The sequence below is a fragment of the Homalodisca vitripennis genome, unplaced genomic scaffold (genome assembly GCF_021130785.1).
Source record: "Homalodisca vitripennis isolate AUS2020 unplaced genomic scaffold, UT_GWSS_2.1 ScUCBcl_3351;HRSCAF=8835, whole genome shotgun sequence".
NCBI lineage: Eukaryota > Metazoa > Arthropoda > Insecta > Hemiptera > Cicadellidae > Homalodisca > Homalodisca vitripennis.
In genome coordinates this window covers 3328-16801 of record NW_025779467.1, presented here as the reverse complement: position 1 = coordinate 16801, position 13474 = coordinate 3328, and the positions used below count along the sequence as shown (strand labels likewise).

Genomic DNA, 13474 nt, shown 5'->3' with positions numbered 1-13474 from the left:
TGTTCAACGGAACTCATAAACATAGCCAAATAAGCGATAATTGACTACCAAGTGCTGTTGTTCTGTTGAACTGGATGAGTTCTTAAATTAAGTGAGGACTAATATTATTTGTATACAGGTTTTTGTTTTTCATTTGAACAAATAAAAAAAATATAACATAGCATTGGGACCCAGTTGCAAATCGCATGATATTTGCAAATAAATTAATATTTTGTTTGCTTATATTAATGCTGTATAAAGGAATGGTTCCTAGGACTGAAATCTGCTAGTTAGGATTGGATTTAAAATGGGAAATTTCAAAAGATATCAAATAATTTTTAAGATCATGTTTTCTTTTGGTAAAACCACCTAATAGTCCTATGATTGTACAAATTAGTAATTGTATATCACCATCAACTAATGAGATAAAGAAAGTGAGTGCTAGAAAAAGTAGGTTGGGTGACCCAGAATTAATTCGCTTAATATAGATAGTGAAGCCAAAGTCTACTAGCAGTGCATTTTCAATTTTTATCTGTCTAAATACTATACTATAAACAGTTATGGTTGCAATTTCTTCAAATCTAGTACTACTTATCCCCTTGTTCATTCATAACTTAAGTTCTTTATTTAACCCTATTGCACAAAAGGGATAGACCAATATAACTGGTATATTAAGTGTATAAAGGATAGTATATGAACTGCCAAGGGATAGTATACTGCCTCAATCTTAACGATATTCACCATAGTGATTTTGCAAGTAGTGTGATCGTAAAATCACTACTCAAAATAATTCTATAATTTACGAAATTGTCATATGACGTTTAAAAATGGCTTTTACCTGGATTTTTCTGATACTGCGGCCAAACCAACAGTCACATTGTAAACCGTATTTTTGTTTTCTATTTAAAATCACATATGGTATAAAGTATTCTTTTTATTATACTGTTTACGTGTTGGCTTTTAAATAGCGTAAATTTTAAAATACGTCAGATTTTCCACTCATTATTTGACCAACTATGTGTTTAATGTTTTTGAGAAAGTATTCATGGTTAGCTTTATTCATTAGAATAAATTATATTTCGAAATCGTCTAATTTTATGACATATAAATGCATGATATTACACACGTGCTGTTACATATGTTTCATTTGTTACAGCTAGTATTACACTTAGTTTTTTGCATGGTTCCTTGCGCACCGTACCCCGTACATCAGGTTTTAGGTCGTCGTCGTTGACAGCTGTCATCGTTGGCCATGTGTAGGTGTCGAGTCCGGGTAATGATTTGTCAATCAGGGTAGGGGGGAGTCAATCAGGGTAGGGGGGTCAATCAGGGTAAGGGGAGTCAATCAGGGTAGGGAGGAGTCAATCTTCGAGTCAATCTTCTGCTTTTAGTGCTTTAGTCTTTTGCTGAAAAAAATGAGATATTAATGTGCTATATTTTACAATGATTGGTTGGATTTGAAAATTTTGAAATATTTTTTTACAACGGTAATATAAGCAACAACCACATCAAAACGTACAACAGATATTTTTGATAGAAAGGAAGTTTATTTAAGTGTTCAGGATGAGTAAGTGATAAAATACGGGAAAGGATTCATTTGCTAACTTCTAACTGCGAGAATTATTCATTCTTACCTGCATCGTCTCTTCACAATCGTTCGATGCTGCCTGCCATTGCCGTCATTGAGGCCTCTGGGTTATCTTCTCCTTCCGATATTCCTACGGCGTCTCCAATATTTTCTATGGCAGGCAGCGCTTCGATTTCTGAGTCGGAAGAGGATGTTTCTGATTGTTACTGTTCATTAAAGTAGACGACGGAGGTGGCTGGCTCGGTCCCACCGTCGTCGACTGCTGGTCCACGTCTGCTGTATCTGAAAATCATATTGCAAAATATTATTCATTGCCGTTATTGTTCAAAGTTTATTATTTATAGTCTAACATTTTTATCCAACTGAAGTATTGAAATAATAATAATGAGTGCGGGAAAGACCCTAAACTTCTAACTTCTTCTTCTCAAAAGGTTCTTTCGTACCTTCGGTGGTCGTAGACCATACCTCCAAGGATGAGGCCACCCGCCAGCACACCCCTTGCAATTTGTGCTGGAGTCAAGGTTTGTAAGAACTCGAACATTTTTAAACGGTCAACTACAAATTGTACAAAAGTGAAGTTGAAACGTAGGCAATTGCTTAGAAACGGTTTAACATTGTTGTTCTCTATTAATACATTTATCTGCATTGTATTCACTTGAAGGTAAATAATTAGTCTACTTTTACATCAATTTTATAAGGTGGGAGTTTATTTTACGGTAAATTCTTTTTTAATATTTTTCTAGAATGGATCTATTATTAATTTTTGTTTTTTTATGCATCGTTAAATAATAAAAATGTGCATTGATGAACCGAAAGGTTAGAAAATGAATTGCATCAATTATGTTTTTAGTTTACGAGCAAGGTTGTAAAAGCGAGCGCCCTTTGGATGCCGTTTTCAGTCATTGCCCTCGCTGCGCTTCCCACCAACAGTCCCAACCAGCCGGCGCGGCGATGGCGGTACCCATCAAGCCGTGCCGCCCCTAGGCCTTGTGTGCCTAGTGGGAAATCCGTCCCCGATAAAGTGAACTTTACGCAGTTTTTTTTTAAATTTAGTTTGACAAACCGTTTCCCAAATGCATGAAAGTATAAATCAGCTTTAAATTAATGCAAAACTCTGGTAAAACATTTTGAAGTTTCAAATAATACATTTTGTTTAAAGTTTTAGTGAAAACGTGAACCTTTCACTGATTGGATAAATAATTTTAAATGTGGATATCAAAACAGTCCTAAAGTGATATATTTCACACTAGATTCTTGTGAAATTGTCAGAATAATTCATTATAAGATTTTGATTACCGTACCTTTCTCTTGTATCATTTTTATATATCTTGATCTATATTGTTAGTGTTTTGTTAAAATGTAAGACAGGTTTAAATATGTCACCGATTACGTTTAATTATTGACAACGGCAACCTACTCGTATTTATTCTGTAGCTATACGTTATATAAAAATTATTCATTTTAAACTTTTTTTCAATTGTTTCAACATTTTTCGTTGACAAACACTTTTCTTCTTATCTTTCTTAATACTAATCCTTACGGTCCAATTGGTTCCCTTAGAAAGTAGCACACACATACCTTAGAACGAGAGGTGCTATACAATGTTTTATGGATTTTTGCCCCGGGACCTTTCAAGTGCCATGCTCCACGACAAGGTTCGTCGATTCGCCCTCTTGAATGGCCCTGCTTATAACATCATATCTTATGGTAATAATTGTTAAGGAAACAAAACTTGTTTCAGATAGTGTAGCTATTTCGACTAAGTGATTCACTTTTAAAAAGTCAGTATCTCTTTTATTAAGAACAGTGAATTTGTTTCAATAACTAGCTGCACTTTCTCGTAATACTACTGAAAAAATAATAACATTGAAAGACAGTTGCGGGACTGGCCGACAGACTACTTCTTACAACGGGCTGTGAATATATATTTTGAAAAAATATGTTTGCTAATTATTAAAAGATTATTTTTTTTTAAATAATATATAAGATACGCAATTCTTTAATATAAAAATGTTTTATATTTTTTATAAATTTTATGCATATTTTTTAAATATACTTTACATTTTATGTATTAAAATGATCACTGACTAATAAGTATTAAAGTAATAAATATTTTCATCATTATCGTTTATATTAGTTTTTACAATTTGGTTAGTATCAATTTCACTAATATTTCATCTTTTATTTCCGAGATAATTGCTCCATTGTCATTGTCATTATACCCTAAAACTAAATTATTGGTTTATAATAACTGAAATAAGAAATAAATATTCTGGAGAATACACACAATATTGCTAAATATTTTATAAATACAGCATCTATTTTTGTTCCATATCCCGTTGTACTTGTTTTTATCTATTGAAATTGTTAAATTAAATTAAGTTATCTTTTAAAAAGTCAATTAATGGTTTTGACATTTCTTTTTCAAAATTTGTATTTAATGTTTTAAGTGAATGTAATTTAAGGCGCAATGTAATTGAGTAAAGTACTTATAATCAACAGAAAGACTAATTTTCTTCCAGGATAAAATTACACTGCGGCTTTATCAGATAGAAAATATCTAACCAATTTATTTTTATTCCTTTTTTAAGTCTTGTCAGGACGAAACTAGTTGTGAACTGGAATGTAACTAGTATTAACGGCGATTTCAGTATGGTTAGATTAGATTGATTAGATAGCTTAGAATCCGATGAGCTATAAACACTAGCACTAAAAGATGCAGTACGTTAATTTATTTTAAGTTGGATTCAATACACAATATTTTACCATATATTTTAGTCTTTTGCAACGATTGGTTGGCGTTGGAAGTTTTTAGCGTGTTAAAGTTAACATAGCTACTAATAGCAGAGTATGAATTGATTTTGTCAATTTTGTCTGCTTATAAACTGTAGATTAAGTAATATAGCCTGAGAAATTCCATAACCAAGGGAAGAAGCAGGGGTTTATATTTCTCTTATAATCTCTCCTAACAGATGTTTCGTTAACGCCAACTTTTGTTATTTCAGATCTGATGTTTATACAACGGGTTCTTTACGTTTCGGTAAAGCTGCCATTCTACTATGAAAGCGTGTGGAACATACACCCGTAGCCCGTCAAAAGAAGTAATCACTTCAATAATATAGAACCAGATAACAAAATGAATCGTTCTAAATGCTTCTTTTATCTCCATTAGTACACAATACAACAGATAAATCAATATTCATAAGGGGTTGTTGTTTCTTAATGAAAACAATGCTATACTATTACTGGCCGGGGTGGAAATAAATGCTCGACTATTCCAGTTAAGTGAAGCGGAGCAGTCGGACCCATACGGGTCTTATGACGCCCAGGGTTTTCGGCATGTACTACACCTTGGACTCGGGCCTTGGTTAGGAACACGTACCCTCTTTTTTTGTCGTCCGTAGTTCCTGCTCAGAACGGCGAACACAGCTGATTTGTTAGTGTTTGTTTTTTGTTACTTGTTTGTTAGTTTACTTACAGTTACAGGGTTAGTTGTTACTTACTGCATTTAACTGAAAGGAGTACTACGAAACAACATACCGCATCGATTTTCGCTTTAGATAAGAGATAGATGCCAAAGTTTTACTTAACAAATTGCCAACCCACTAGCTAGTTGCTGTTGGTTTAAGTTTTTCGCTTGTATTACGATCCCAGTTAATTTTCATTTAATAATGTATTAATTTCATCAGACTAGACAGAGTGTTCCTACTGAGCAATATCAGTAAACTTACAAATAATAAATATTTCAAGCGTTAGTAATGGCACGATATGTGTGTATTTGTATTTTAATAGGTCTGTTTACTGTATTTTTGCATTCATTAGCAGAAGAAAATTCTGATGTTCCATTATCAAATGAAGAGTTAGTTGCAAGAGGTGAAGTTCAGGTAAGTCTTATTGTTTTTACTTTATAAGCTATATACAATAAAAAACAAACAATGCATTGTGTTTCTGTATAATACATTGGCCACAATATAACAAATGAGATTTAGGCCAAATAAGGGATTGTTTAATATTTAAATTAGATATGTTATTGAACAAATGCAGGAAAATAGGAAATTATTTGTCATTTCTGATTTAGGGTAGGGTACGATAAGCGGACCCGGTTTTTTATATCGAAATTGGCAAATGATGTTACTTAATCATAACCATCGATATAATCAATCGATACTGATTAATTATTTTGCACTATTAACTTTATAGTATATATCAACAGCTGTAAACACTTTAAAATATAATACACGTAGAGCAATATTTCAATTTTACATAAGTAGGCTAATTTTGATTATTAAAAATGGCAGTCAATTTTAGAAAACTACACGACATTGCTTATGAAAGATTATAGGACATAAATAAAATATATTGTTTTTGTAGCTTCAACATGTCAATGGACTCTTACCGAAAAACCCATTATGTGAAATTTGTGGGAAAGAAAAAACTGTAACTGAGAGGAGCAAATATGGTTGTCTTCAGTTTTCCTAATTTTTGTTATAATAGGCTAATTTGTTTGATCACTATAAATATTAAATTTATATTTTAATTTAAAACATATGATTGTTATTAAGGACTATAGATACTTTTATATCGATTGATAATCTAGGATTTGAGATGCGAATATTAGGTATCGATTACTACATTCTTCGATATAAAAAAACTGGGTCCGCTTATCTTACCCTACCCCTGATTTATTTATGAGTTTTCCCAAATTTCCATAAGTGGACCCGGTTTTGGAAATTATAAGATTAAAGTTCGACCTGGCAAATTACGAATCATGTGATTCTAAAATCACTTTTCCTGATCTTCACTTGAAACCGTGAAACTAAGTAACGTGTTCTCACACCCGTCACATAAAAAAGGATTATCGGAGGAACCACTAGCCATAACGGTACTGTCACAACTGGCCTTCCGCGCGTCTCCCGCAAGCCACTGTTATCGCGTGGACTTTGAACCTTCTTATCGCTCAGCAACCTGTAGGACAGCCTTGCGGGGCTTGAATTATATGTTTCTTACTTTCTGAGAACATTCTTATGACCGTGGTAAAATATGAAAAAGTTTGGGGAATTTGACTCAATTAAAAGATGTTTTTGTTAATTTAGACCTGCTAAGAATAGAAATTCACCCAGCAGGGATCACTTCTGGCTGGTTTATACCTACCAGTTGAACCCACCACTGGGCACAGCAAAAAACCGATGTGCCACTTCAATCTGGGCAACCTTATGGATGTCCAGTAGCGGCACATCACTAACCGCAAATGTTGAGATTCTGGGATTCATGGGCAATTCGATAGGTCTAGCCTACTGTGGAGGATGGCTGTTGGAGTTGGTGGGGTTTGTTCCCTTACCTCAGAGGCTCTTGTTAACCTCAACAAGGGTGTGCCACCCCCTGCCTACTTTGACTGGAGAGGCTGGTTCACAGCTGGCCTCCCTTCTTCCGGGATGACTTTGAGATGTAGTGCCCTAATTCTTCCTCATGGATCTCGATAGGAGGCGGCCCCTACTCCCTAACCTTACCCATCCTGAATATCCTATCACTCCGGAAGCAGCGCAAAGGTCCTTACAGGACTAAGTGCAATTTATAAGCTTCTTGTCCTAAGAAAAAAAAAAAAAATTAAATTCATAACAGCCTGATAAAAGTGTGTTTGGGCATCAGCGTGGGCGGTAATCCACGCTGATTGTGACATATGAAAAACGTCCTTCAAGATAGTACCTATCACTAAAAAATCAAATTCTAAATGGCCTGACCATGAAAGCCTCTGGCAATTACTGATTTATAGGAAACGCAATTTGTAAAAAAAACAAACAAATATCTTAAATTCACCTAACCATAACTTCCTACTATCCTGCAATAAAAGTAGTTCCACCTTTAATGAGTATAGAATTCATTATTTGTCATTTTCATACCTTAAAACTGTTTATTGTTTTGTACAGTAAAACAGTAGCAATAAGTTAATAACGCGATCCTTATTCCTAGTGAGGATAGAAATAAATTTGAAAATAATGAATACAAATTGAACTTCCGATCACATAAAAATAGCTTTTCTTGATTTAGAAATAACACAACGACTTGAAAAATCATCTAGATCAGAGTCAATCGGTTATTATTTATGAGTATCTGCTTCCATTTTGAAATAACCTAAGTCGATTAAAAAACAAAAACAATTATTTTGTAAATAACTAATTTTTTGTCTTAAGGACAACTCTCTTTTAAGTACTCAAGTTATAATTATGATAATCACCATCATAATGAAATTAAGTAAAGTAAGACATAATATGACATTTTTACAAAAACTTGTAAACACCCTTTCTTAAATTATTATTTCACTATGAACCCAATAGCCACCCACTTTAAAATTTTGAGAATCACTTATAAACTATTTATAGGAATTTTTTTCAAAATTTTCAAAAATAATCAAAATGTTGATTGTTTAAAATGTCAGTAATGTCAAAATGTTTAAGACATCTTTTTATGACAAAGTATGCTGATGTTGTATATCAAAAGAAAAGTAGGCTATTTAAAATTGAGTAAAATGACACAACACCGTCATCTCTCTAGCTTGATTAGGAGAAAAGTTATGGTAATTTCAAAATATGTTGGCTCCGGTTTTTTTGGTGGATTTTGAAAACCTCTTAACTTTGAAAACCGTTTGAAATATTCGGGGGGGAGGGGGGAATTCAAGTGTTTTGATTTCATAAGGAATGACCCTAACATTAAAATAATAACAAAACCAACTTTTGCCTAAACATCAGAGAAATGTTTCAGTATTTATAGCTTGCCTGGATAGCAGTGAGTAACCGCATTTGTGACATGGTGGAAAGGATTGTCATCCCAGGTAGGCACACTTCCTTGCGGTACTAAAATCACAAAGATGGTCTGCTAAACAATCTGTTATTCCTCTCCTCAAACTTCTCTTGACCATTCACCAAGAACTTTCAATTGCTTATCTCGCTTAATTTCCTCATATTCATGGCTATTTAAAAATTCTCCAAACATTAGTTACTTTTTGTTGTTTATTGTTTACATTAAACATTACTATAATTAATAAGTTGAAATCATATGTCAGATTAATTAAATTGTAATATCAAAGGCTGCAGTATAATAAGCAGCCACAATGACAATCGAATCATCAATATTCATGAGTATTGAATCCTTGATTACTCATGATTATCTAAAACTACTAGAACCAAATTACGTTATAGGTATTTTAAGTATAAGTTTAAGTATAGTTTGGCTGTTTTTTTATCTTAAAAATTAATAATTTATTGGTGAATAAAAAACTATCTGTATATTTATAAAATGTAAAAAACGAAACCAAGTAACATTTAGTTTCTTTTTAACATTTTGAAGGATATAACTTATCTGACACCTTGTGACACAAATAACACAAATAAATTGCTATTGTACATGTGGCCATTACTCAAATACCATACACACGATTTTATCTTGTTTGAATTAATTTGGAACAATAATGTCTAACTGAATTATGTTATAAAATTTTATTATGGTGTGACTAAATTTTTATATGTAAAAGAAATATAAGTATTTAATATTATATAAAATAATAATACTATAGTTGTATTTGTATATCTATATGTGCATAGCAGGGTAGAAATTACTTTTACTTTACAGGGTAAACACACCTGACAGCATTTAAAAACTGTTCAAATTGGTCATCACCATTAATCATTACTTTTCATGATACGTATATTCTGCAAGATTATCGGCAATGCAGTCCTGCTTTAAATTTATTTATTTATAGTAAACACCATTTTAAAAAGAAAATATTTTACTTTAAAAATTACAAAAGAAGATTTGTTTCAGAAATAAATTCAGATATAATCATGCAATAGCAAAGGCTATTAAAATAAAAATAATAACTTATAACAATACAGATAACAATTAACAAAAAATAGTACAAGAACGATGTTACCAATAAATAATAACAAGGGACAACAGTAAAAGATATATTTTAACAAGAAAAATGACTATTAAATTCTGAGGAGAGACGGAACAAAATGCCCAGGCATTTATTAGCGCTCAAGCAGATGCTGCTGACATGCGGTTCAGGTGACAGATGACAAGGTCACGCATCCCTATGCCTCGCTCGAGCATGTTTGAATCAAGGGTCATTCCATGTCAAATCAACCAATGGTTTGGACCTTGACATCTCAAACTTTGATAATTTTTTGTATAGAAGGCAGTTTTGGTCATGTCTTAATATTTTCAGGACAGACTTGTCAATTTTCAGGATCCAGCCTGTCTGTGTATTGAATCATTTTCAAGAATTACAAAAGGTAACATTTGAAACAATATAGCAACACTATGCTAAACTTTTATATAAAACTAGCTACACTGTTAAAATAATATTTACTAATACATTTTTTCCTAAAAGTTAATCTAAAGAAATTTTAAGAATTTAACTAAAAACGTAAATTTAAAGGTAACAAAAAATATATTTTTTTTTAAGAATCCATTTTCCTCCCATTCTGAAATTTTGTATGTATGTAGTCAGTTATAATGTAAATAACATATATTTTATCAAAAAAATCAATGAAGATGTTTTAGGGTGAAAAAATAATTCAAAATGTATGAAACTTAGTCATTTAATATATCAAATTAATGAGCATTTCAATTATAATAGAATACAACAAATTTGAGTACTTTGGCTTCAATAGTCTTTACGCTACATTAGTTAGGAAATATTAAGACATGACCCAAACTGCCTTTTTGTGGATTTCTAAAAGCTTATCACTGAAAAACCAAAAGGTAGAAAAAGTGTGAAAATTTTGCATTTTAACTACTCTTGGTAGATACAAAAATTCAACAAAATCTGAGAGGTCAAGGTCAAAAATTATTTGTTCCTTGGTTGATGTAATATGGAATAATCCTCAATCTTGTATGAAAAAAATGTTATGGCTTGCCCAGCGGTGGAAACAGACTACCTTGCACTTTGTTGGATTGAGGTTCATAACGTTGTATCTGTTTCAATTATTCATGATTTCTTTGTAACTCTTTAATTGGATTCTATTATTTGGGTTTTTTGCAGAAGTTTGTGGATCGCCAAAGTTTTTACTGTGGTTTACAGTAAAATGGTCATATCCTTTTGTATTTAAGCCAAAATAGACTTTATACAAATCTGTGAGTATTGTTGTTCCTGGTTTGACATGCTTAACGATTACGATTTTATTTTCTGGGCAAATTTTCAAATGAAACCTACCACATCTTCTTCCCTTTTGGAAATGTCTGTATTCGTGTTTATTTCCATAATGCCTATGAAACCCATGAAATTCATGAACATTATTATATCCATTATTAGTCTTCCACGGTTATTTATATTTTCTCTTTCCGATTTTTTCTTCGTCAACTTCTACAACTACATCTACAATTACAATTACTTCACCATCTAACAATTCTTCATTTTCAAACTTGTCAACTAACCATACAAAACAAACCTCTATACAAAACGATAGCCATTCTGTGGTATTTCTGAACGTACTGATGCCGTCAAAACTACATTAATTTATTAAAAGTCACACTTGTTTCGTTTTAACTAAAGTAGCAGATGACTGTTAATAAATTCATTATACTAAATTTAGTGTGTTTAAAAAAAAATCTCCTCAAGTGTGGTTTTTTGTAACATCATGTTCGTTTTAACTTTTCTTGCAACAAAACACTATTCGATTTCCATCTTTAATTCTAGTTTTCATCTCCTCACTATAAAATCTTGTAACCATTTGAAACATTGCTCAATGTTTAAAAGCACATTTTTACTCAAAAAGTGCATGTTCACCCCCATTGTTCTTGCCGATGTCATTACACACTATACAAATGATTTTTACTTTGTTTGAATTAACTAAATTGTAAGCGGTATTGTTATTTTGTAAAATAAAAACAGCTGGCAATTATTAATATAGGTCAAATGCGCTTATATTTTGTAGTTTAGATATTTCCAATCAATAGTCGTGGTAGCCGTTTGTTATAATGTAAATATATCAAATTAATTCTATTTGATAGAAACAATCAAAAACATTTGATTAAAAACAAAAGGAGGGTGTATGCCACTTACTAGAGTCTACCCATTATGCATTACATATTTGCTAATTTCTGCCAATGGTTTTTGTTCTAAATGCTACTATTAAAAATTAAATTTGGCACTTTGATTAACTTATTTTGGAAAAGATATTCTATTTCACCTTAAGCACTTACAAATTACTTGTACATTTAAGTATTGCTAAAAACATGAAACAATAATTTTCTAAAACATTGATTCATTAATAATTAAGTTAGATAATATTTATTTTAACCACATTACCTTAAATGATCTAAAACCACTTTCAACAATTTATTAAAGTAGTATACTTTACTGTGCAGAAAGAACTTTTTGGAAGTCGCAAACCACATATTATACAAAAATGATTAAACTATTTTAATTTTAGGTTATATCTCAATTAGTCTATCAATCTTGGGAACCGGGTATAATCGGTGTTTCTGGGTAGGGGAGGATAACTAAGGAGAGGTAGATATAAGAGGAGGGGATAACAACCAGTTTTCAACATTCATACGAGAATTCGAGCATAAAAATTAGGCCTACCAGATTTTGTCAGCACTTTTTTCTGTATTTCACTTCGGTCATAGTTTCTTCCTCATGGTGAAGATTATTCATAATTTGTCCTTTGTTATTTTGGTCCTGTTAGCTGTTGTGCATCTTCTTTAGGCATCTCAACAATGCTTTTCCTGATTGGTTAGAGTTATTTACTGAAATAGTCATTGTTTATTTCCTTTGTGGCGCTAGTCATAATTTTCTGCATATTCAATGTAAAGTTAGTTTTGTGATTGTAACCCGTGCTGATGGCTGGAGGTATTACTGTTAACTTGTTCAAACTATTAGTGTGTTTTACAATGATTAAAACAAATTTGAATTTTTATGCATTTTTTTTCAAAAACAAAAATACTATGAAATGGCTAAAGTAAACATTTACCATTAGGTTTATACCAAGTACTACAATAATAACCGATTTGAAAATTCTATTTTAGTCTTAAGTATATATAGATATGATCATTTATTGTCACTCTAAATACTAACATTTGTAGAACATTACCTTCTGCGACACTCAAACAATATTATATCTTACATATCTTCTTGTCCAGTGAATCCTAAGACAATGCATGTGTGTGTATACTTCCAATTTAGAAGGGTACATCACAGTGTGCACACTTCATAAACAAATCAAAATTTTGTTTTTCACAGTGAGCAATTTGTACATATTAGGGCTTCTGGTTGGGAGTTGAAGAGGATTGGAGGGTTCCTATTGAAAGAATTAAAATATAGTAATGTCTGTAGGAATACACTGATAAACATAAACAAAGTTAAGATCTATTGCCAAAACATTTCCCAATATAATCAACTTGTTTGATAACCACACTTTAGATAAGATAAAAATTTGTTTATTCCTTGCTTATTGGGATCACTAAATCCTCATAGTCAATTGAGCTAGGTTTATCTTTCATTACGAATGCCATATCTAATTGAACACTCCTTTCTATGAAGAAAAAAGTTGGAAGTTTATTGAGTTTACCAAATGTTAGTGATTTTATTATGATTTGGATTGTATTAATGACATGGATTGCCTCGGACCATGATTTTCAGACCACATTGAAATGTTTTTGATTAAAATAATCTTGCTTATTTTGAGAGAAACATCAAATTTGCAAAGTTCCCTCCAACTGGCAGTTCATTTTTTCCTGTAGTGGCAGCATGTTTTCGAGCCTCGTGCAAGGGTTTTTTAAAAAATTTATTAAAAATATAAATTAAAAGTAATATATATAGAAGTATATATTTTTGTGTTCAGAATTAAACATATAATAATATTAGGATTTAAATTTGGCCTTAAAAAAATGTTGACTAATAATTTT

General features: G+C 31.7%; 1 long non-coding RNA gene across 1 annotated transcript; it reads right to left on the bottom strand.

The window, feature by feature from the left end:
• Positions 1-1208: 1208 nt before the first annotated feature.
• On the bottom strand, positions 1209-12922 carry LOC124372486. Its single transcript, XR_006923336.1, has 3 exons — positions 12661-12922; positions 1614-1849; positions 1209-1385 (listed from the first exon to the last, which is right to left on the bottom strand). It is a non-coding gene; the product is annotated as an uncharacterized LOC124372486 (long non-coding RNA).
• Between the last annotated feature and the right edge of the window lie 552 nt (positions 12923-13474).